The following is an 8,897-nucleotide window of genomic DNA, read 5'->3' on the forward strand; positions in this document are numbered from 1 at the left end:
GAGCTGGCACCTGCTTTATTACATGGTAACCACAGCAATTTGTACTGGTGGGAAGACACAGAAATGACAGGTTACATCCATGGGGGCAATGCTAGACAATGATGGCATCTGAGCCCCTGAGGATCTGTGTTTAGTTTGCAGCAGCTCAGGAAATACTCCAAAAAGAAGAAAAAGAGGAAGAAGTTGTCCTGCAAGAGAGGCTGTGGCTGTGCTAAGAGAGCCGAGCTCATTTCTGGGCAGCTCTGAGCAGCCACTTCAGTTCATGTGTTTGTGAAACACCCTGTACTGGCTGGACAGCCCCAGAGTGACCTGTTCCTCTCCTCTTCCTAAGAAATGACCATTTCCTTTAGACATCTCTGTTTTTCCCTAGCACCTGTGCATGCCCAGAGCTTCCCTGCCTGTCATTAGCCACTGTCAGGGGCTCGGGTGACAGAAGCTGAGCCTGAGAAAGCATTTTCCAGAACAAACCACTGCGCAGTACAGAACCCTCTTTCCAAGTAGGACAGGCTGGGTTGGAGGCCAGGGAATGACCTTTTCTGTGTGGCATTCTCCCATGTAGTGTGACCTGATGTCACTCAGCTGCTAGGCAGTGCTGTGACGTTGCAGCCCTCCCCCAAATCCAAATCCAGGCACTACTGGTAAACCGCACAGGATGCCAACCAAATTTTGCCATTCTTCCCTTAATGTTGCTTAGGGTGAAAGTATTTGACCTTAAATTACTCTTCTTTTTTTTGAGAAGGGAGCTTGTTTCTCAGGAAAGCTGGGTTTGATTCTTTGGTTTTGGAATAAATCTGGTATGAATCCCCAGATGTTTTCGTGCTGCCTGTCCTTCCCACCCAAACAGGGGCACTTCTGTAGTGGCTGGCATCAGATGTCTGTTGTTCAGGTAGGGAGTCTGAACCCTGCTCTGTGCTCTCAGGTTGGGTTCAGGCAGCCACCCAGGAGCAGGGACATTCCTGGCTGCAGAGCAATGCAGGCTGTGTACCCAGGGTAAATGGAGTTTACCACAGGCTGGTAAACAGCTCTGTTTGACACGTCAGCTCAAGTGGGAGACAATCCAGTGTGAAATGCTTACACTGAGATGAAATCACTTCTTTTCCACTATCTGGCTTCATCCTGATACTACTCAGGCAGGCTTGAACCTGTGCTAATTGGTAGAGAGGGTGAAACTCAAAGAGGCAGAAAATAAAGCTCTGAATCTGCCACTGCCACTGCACTCCCTGGCCTCATCTTTTGCAGGATTCTTGCTCCCAGTGCAAGGAAGCAGAGAAGAATCACAGAATCATGGAATGGTTTGGGTTGGAATGGATCTTAAAGATCATCCAGTTCCAACCCCCTGCCATGGGCAGGGACACATACCGTTATCCCAGGCTGCTCCAAGCTCTGCCCAACCTGGCCTTGAACACTTCCAGGGATGGGGCATCCACAACTTGCAGGGCAACCTTTCTCAGTACCTTACTACCCTCACAGCAAAGTATTTCTTCCTAACACTGAATCTAAACATAGTCTCAGTTTGAAGCCATTCCCCTGTCAAAACTATCCCTTTATCTGTAGGCTCCCTGTGGGTACTGGGAGGCTGCAAAATGTAAAAATACGTTCCTCCTAATTTCCCTATCTGACTTGTGTGTTGTCACACAACAGGTTTGTTTTGCTTTGGGAGTAGAGAAATGAGATGGAAATGACTGAGGTCTTTGATAGAAATGTAAAGATGGGAATACCCAGAAAATCAACAGAGTAAGTCAAAATTCAAAACTGCCTTCCATAGAACTGCACTCAAGAGTTTGGGATCTGTTGTTGCTCTAGTCAAAGATAAGTTTTTGGACTTAATAAAAAATAAAACAAAAAGAAACAAGCTAAATAAAATAACATGACTTTTGGAATCTGTGTGGTCAGATGATAGCATTCAGTATTAGTATTTTGACCTAAAAGAAAACAATTAATTAAAATGCTCATTTTATAAATATGGCCAATTTCTAATATTTGTATGTCTTGCTTTCCAAAGTCAGCTCAACTACTGGGAAGAAAGCTTGCTTGGATTTTTTTTAATTTATTGCTGCTCTACCTTGTGCAAATTCTATCTGCAGCTTTACTTTTCAGTGCTAATGATGGCTCTGTAAGGAACCTGGCTGGGCTCTGAGAATGCAGGTGGGGTTTGTACCAGGAGCAGTTTAGCAGACCTTCCTGCTGACCTCCTGATGCAATTAGCTGTGGTCATGCTGTGCCCAGAGAATCCCCTCTGAGTGCAGCTGCAGTGAGCAAGCAGGAATTTCTGAGGCAGCACAAACTTGCAAACCCTTCCACGAGATTATCAAATGACAGCAGGTTGGAAGTATGTAATGAGAAGCACGGGTTCACTGACTAAGCATCCCTAAAGGGACTGCTGCTTAATCCTTTCGTACGTGGTGCCCTGACACCCTTCTCTGAAGGAGCAAGAGGAGGCAAATGTGTTCTGTAATTGAGAGGAAGGTTGATTTACCACTAAATGAGAATAATATGCAGTTTGCCTTCTTACTGATCTGTCTACAGAAGATCAAGCAGGCCACTCAGTACAATCCTTGATTTGTCCCCACTCCTCTCTTTTGGGAGGCCAGAGAGAGCTCCCACTCAGCCCTTTCTTAGGTGCAGGAGCTGCTTAATTCCCCACAGCAGTGGGAATTAAGCAGCTCCTGCACCTAAACAAGCCCATTCCCCCCGGGATTAGCAGCTCTGGCTTTCACAGCTCCATAGCAGGACGTGCATGTGAGTGTATTAAGGTAACCCTGAGGGTTTTCCATGTAGACAGCACAGGGGCAGGGATTAGTCTGAGTACCAAAGTCCTGCCCAGGTTTGTACAATCCATGCCAACAAGCTTGTGTTAGTATTTCACTGATATCTCTATCCAGGATAGGTCTTATGAGACAAATGTGTGTAGGTATGGAGCTGCATTCCATCACACCTCCTGACTGCAAACATCACCAGGCACTGTGCCAGTGCCTCCCTGGAATCTTCCTGGCATCAGCTCTGCATCTCCCCTGCACTGCCCTGGCATTCCAGGGACTGCACACAGCTGCATTATTTCCCTGGCTGCTGGGAATGTCCTGAGAGCTGAACGAGTGGCAGCTGCTTTGGGATCCTGTGAATTCCTCCTGCTAATGTCCTCTTTTGTCTCCTCCCTGCCCTGCCTCACCCCTGCCCTCTTGTTCTGTGGTAAGGGGGATACACAGCAGAGGAGACATCACATGGATTTGTCTGGCAGGTTTGTAATGAGAGGAGTGTGATGACCCTGCACATTCATCAGATGGTTGTTTTCAGCCTGGACCCATCTGTGATGTTTTTATTATTTTTTTTCCTCCCTCTGCTCGGCTCGGGCTGCTCCGGGAGAAGTGGCACGTAGGCACATACGTCCTTGCACACACTATACTTGTATAAACTCCATCAGGAAGTCATCTGGCCAAACTTTCCAGAGCTCTGCTTTTAACTCTTCCCTAGGCAGGCTGTCCTGTCAGCCAGGGATTTCCAGGAAGCATGGACATGTGCATTCTGTTCTCTTTGCTGATTCCCACTACTCTCCTTCCTTACAAGCCCCAAGCTACACGTGGATCAGCAGCTTTTTTATCCATCCTACTCTGAGTTCCCTCCAGAAAAAATCCCCTTCAGCTCTGCTTATGCACTCGTGCACCCACGGGGCTTTGCAGTAAAACACTGCCTTGGCTGTTCTGGAGGGTGAAGCAGCAAAATCAGTTACAAAAAAGTGCCTTGGCGGGGCAGGAGGAAGGAGTGTTGGTGGGATAAGGCTGTTGGCAGGGGCAGTTCTCCCCTGCAGTTGTTATTTCAGAAGTATGTCCTTGCTAGGCACATGAGTAGCAGAGGAAGTTCTCACAGCCCTTAAATGTCTTCTGTGGTCAGGGAATGATTTCAAAAAGGCAGCCCCTTCAGCAGTGACCCTGTGTTCAGTGAAGACGTGTCTCACTGTGCATCCCACTCTGCTCAATTAAACACCCACCAATGTGCACAGAGATGTCTCAAAAGGCTGAGAAAGTCCCTGTGAGATGGCTCACCTAGCAGAAAGGCTACTATTCCTCCCCAAGACATGTGTGGATTAATAGCTAATTGTTAAATGCAAAATAAGTCATCCCATGGTGTTAGTGCCTGTTAACACTGACAGGTTTCAATGGCTCTTACAAGGTTTATCCCTGGAAGTGTCCAAGAAATGACTGATGTGGCACTTAGTGCTATGGTTTAGTTGACAAGGTGGTGATTGATCAAAGGTTGGGCTCGATGATCTTGGAGGTCTTTTCCAGCCTTAATGATTCTGTGATTCTATTCTATTTTGGAGCCTACTGCACAGGGGTGAATAACTGGAATTGTTGGAAATGTTATCCTCTGCAACTGGGCATGGAGCAGGGATGTCTGAGTTCATTTGCTGTTTGGCCAATGGTTCCAGCCACTCTTTGCTCATTCTTGCCTTGGAGTGGATAGAAAACGTGTGTCAGATCAGCACGGGAGATGTGCCACCAATGGTAATGCTGCTTCTCTTGACTTACACCACTATAACCAGCCCAGAATGTAATCATTTATCCATGAGCTTGTTCACAGGCTTTGTCCCTGCTTTACTGCATATTAATCTTCTCGAGTGTTACAAAACCATGACATGATAAAATAGATAGTATAGGTCTTGATTTTTCTCCTGGGTGCACAGGTGAAAATAAGAAGTGGCTTAACTGAAGTTAATTCAGTTATCCTGGCATTAATTTTGCCTTCTCTATCAAATTTATGGGCATCTGTATGGAATAGAGGGGTGTGAGTTTGCACTCAGCCTGGCTCAGACAGCTGTGGAACAGAAGGGATTCTACCACCAGAAATTCCTGAAAATTTAGGTATGACTTTTATGACAGACTCATGCAGACACGTTTCTTTTTTCAAACAGCTGTTTGTGTGCCATAAACAGTAAAGAAGCCTCTGTTTGTCAGACTCCTGAACTCCATGAGGTACAAACCACGACTGCTCACCAGCTGGAGTCAGGGGTATTCATGATTTTCCTTGGTCACCTCCTCAACTGCAGTTGGAGGAATAAATCAAGCTTGCATGGTCCCTCAAGGAGGTGGAGAAGCTGAGAGCTGAGGAACAAACAGGCTTTCGACCATGCACAGTGTTTTCTTTTTCTCTTAATTTCTTTCTTCAGGTCATTTTCAACACACAATTTTCTCTGTCTCCTCAACTGGAGGATCATAACTCTAATTTCTGCACTTCTGCTCTCAGGAGAACCCACCTGCACCCAGCTCTGGGTCCTGAGCACAAGAAGGACAGTGACCTGTTGGAGCAAGCCCAGATGATCAGAGGGATGGAGAAGCTCTCCTATGAGGAAAGGATGAAAGAGTTGGGGTTGTTAAGCCAGGAAAAGGGAAGACTTTGGGATGCCCTGATTGCAGCCTTGCAGTGCCTAAAGGTGCTACAGGAGAATTGGAGAGAGACTGTTTAAAAGGGCTTGTAGTGATAGGACCAAGGAACAATCTCTTTACACTAAAAGAGAGTAGTGTTAGATGAGATATTGGGAAGAAATTTTTCCTGTGAGGATGGTGAGGCACTAGAACAGGTTGCCCAGAGAATTTGTGGATGCCCCATCCCTGGAAGTGTTTAAGTCCAGGTTGGATGGGGTTTAGAGCAACCTGGAGGAAATACCTGTAATGAAATGGTTGATGGTGCTCACCAAGGTCCTAATTTTTGTCAGATGAGCAGGAGCAAAGAAATTACTGAACGCTTAAATCACAACACCTCCTTCTGCCACCTTAGGTAAGCCAACAGTCACCAAGTCAAGACCTGAAGGCAGAAGAGATTTGCCTTCTGATTTTAATGCACTGCATATTAATCATGTGTAAAGACTGTGGGATTGTTCTCAAAATGAACAGCAAATAAGACAAACCTGGAGAGCTCAGGGAATTTGAGCTGCATGGGCTGTGAGTTGACAGTGGTACCTTGTGTGGCCCCTGGCCACAGCTGGGACCACCATCCCAGGGTCTGATTTTTTTTTCTCGTGTGTCTCAGAACTCCCTGGGCTAAGTCAGCACAAGGATAAAGCCCTTCTCACCAAGCTTTGAACCTAAACCTCAAGCAGGAGGAAACTGCCTCACATCCCATGTGGCTGCTGGGCTTTGTGCTCAGGAGAAACCTGACAGGCTGACTGGAGAGAAGGTATCCTTGTAGGTGCATTTCCACCTCTGGGATTAAGTGTCCAATATTTAGGACACAAAAGGATGTACAGTGCTCAGTCCTGACCTTGCTGTAACCTGTGGAGAAGCAGCTAAGATTCTCTTTAACCATGTATGGCATAAACAGTGAGGAAGGCGCTTGTAGCAAAATCAGGAAGGAATCTGACAGAGAGCCCCAAAGATAAATGCCACTTTAGGCAATGTTGCTTTAAGCTGTTGACTGGAGCACCATCCAGAGAGGAACTGTGAGCTTTAAGTGCTTCTCCACTTCTGGGTGGGATAAGGTGTCATGTAAAATGCATTTTGTGTTCTTGTTTCATCTCCCTCTCTCCACTCTTCTCCTGTGAGAGTGCACACACCGACAGCATTAAAACCAGACTGCGGTGAGTTTGCTTCACTAATACATCTCCACATCAAAGGCGTTGCTGGAATCTATTGATTCTGGCACAGTTGCAGAAACCAGTGACGTTTTCAGTGAGAAATCATGCACTTCTCAGTTGATTTCGGGAAAGGTTAAAAAAAGAGGGAAAAAAAAAGCTCTACCATGTGCAAATATTCACCCTACAGAGAGGCTGATAAACCGTAAAATGTTTGGTCTGGCTCCCTTGGTGCCTGCAATTACTCAGGGATGACTTTATTGACAGACAGATGAGCTTCAGCTTACATGATGTTACAAAAACCTGTCCTATTTAAGTTTTGGTTTCTCTGTTTGTGAATAACATGTGACAGTTCTTGTCTGACGTATTTTTTATTTCCTATTTCTGAAACAATGCACCCTATGCCAGTGAATAGCACTGGGACACAGTCCCATGGCTTATCTCAAAAAGCCCAGAGATTATCAAAGGCTCCAGGTCAGAAGCACAGGATGGGATGTTGTTATGCTTTGGGAGTGACCCAAGCAGATTCACCTCCAACACAGGTGTATCTTGACAGCATTCTCATTGGAAAATCTACTTCTGCTCATGAGATCCATCAGCTATTTCTACTGAAAATACTTCTGCTTTTAACTTTGTCTCATAGACATGAAACCATTGTATTTGTATATTACTTTAACTAAAACTACTTATTTTCTACTGAAAATGTCTCTCTTCTGTAAGACCTGTATTACCTTTGCATTTTGGTGCAGAATCTGAAAATTACATAGATCAAGCCACAGAGTGGGAAGAATGGTTTTGTTCTTCTCTTAGTATTTGTAGGACTCTTTGGCTCTACTTTGTTTGCATCATGCCCATGAACAGCTTCCAAAATATAAAAGCATTAAGGTGTTTTCAAAAGGTGCCTGCAGATCACATCTTCTCTTTAGAAACATACTCCTTGAGGCCTTCCCAGTCCCAGCCACTCACTGCTTTCTTCCAACAGAGCCCCTAAACACAAGTCAGCAGCTGCAGCCCTCAGGTGTGGGCTCTGCTGGTGGCACTGCTGTCACTGCCAGCCACAGCTTGTCCTGGCAGTGCTGTCCCTCTGCTCACTGAGGCAATGGGGCCTTCTCCTCCTGCCTTCCCACCAGCACTGGACTAGACCCACAGGACACAGTGAAAAACCACCCTCACCTCCTCAGTGGGAAGAGTATCCGTTTGGGCACCTAATTATAGTGAGATGGAAAAACGTCCGCAAAAGGATGAGGTTAAGTTTTCCAATACGTGGCACAACAGTAATCAATACTTGCATCAATACTTAATTTATCTATGTCAAGCAGAACAGCTCCAGCAGGAGGGAGTGAGATCATCTCTTCCAACCCATCGTGTGCCACAGCCCAGTCACACAGAGTGGCAAATGATGGTTTTAATCCCTTCACTCTCAGGCCTTAATTCTCAAAAGCTTGGATATGAGGGTGCTGCTGCCAGCAGGAGTTTGCCGGGATGGCCCCACCTTTAGCTCCTGCACAGGAGGAACACCTTAACCCCCCTGTGAACCTAACCCCAGACCCCCAGCCCCTGAATAAAAACCCACTGGGATCAGCGTGAGTCTTCTTTGATCTGGGGAGAATTTTCAGCTGCCCTCTGATGAAAGGCATTTGCCTCATAGCCACTGAGTCAAGCCTATCTGGAGAACTCTTCTGCCTCTTATGAGGAGCTGCAGTTTCAGTAAGAGGCTGCAGCACTCCCTAGATATCATCCCCATGAACGTGTTCTCCCTTGCACTGCAGCAGCTGCTCAGCCAAGGTATTTGCAATGCTCCCCATGAGATATTCATTTTTGGGCACCTCCCTGCAGGGACATCAACAGTGTGACTCAGTGACACTGAGAGTTTGCTGGGAAGTGGAGGAGAGCTGCCTGCCACGCACAAGTGGTGACATAAGTGGTGGGCAAGTTAGAAACAACAACTCCTCTGTTGCAACAGGAGGTGAAGGTTTCATCTCCCTGTGAATGGTTCCCCTCACAGTGACTAAACTGTTCCCCTCATCCAGCTAATGGAGAGAGTGTGCCATGTGCTGTGTATTCCTGTAAACCAGCCAGCTTTGGGTCATCCCATCTCAAGCCTTCTCAGAAGAGATCTCTTAATGTGCTGGTTTCATGAAAGGTGCTGAATGCAGACTGAATTGGATTTCAATCACTCTTTCCTGCCTTGTTAAACACTTCCCGTGGGAGTTGCAGCCCCTCAGTTTAACTGACAGGAAGGTAAGGATATCTCCCTCTCAACCCCTGTGTGTTTTCACAGCTTGGCTCTTGCTCCTGAACTGTTCTGTGTGTTATTACCCCTTTGCCTGCAACA

This window comes from Haemorhous mexicanus, chromosome 2 (genome assembly GCF_027477595.1).
Source record: "Haemorhous mexicanus isolate bHaeMex1 chromosome 2, bHaeMex1.pri, whole genome shotgun sequence".
NCBI classification, from domain to species: Eukaryota; Metazoa; Chordata; class Aves; order Passeriformes; family Fringillidae; genus Haemorhous; species Haemorhous mexicanus.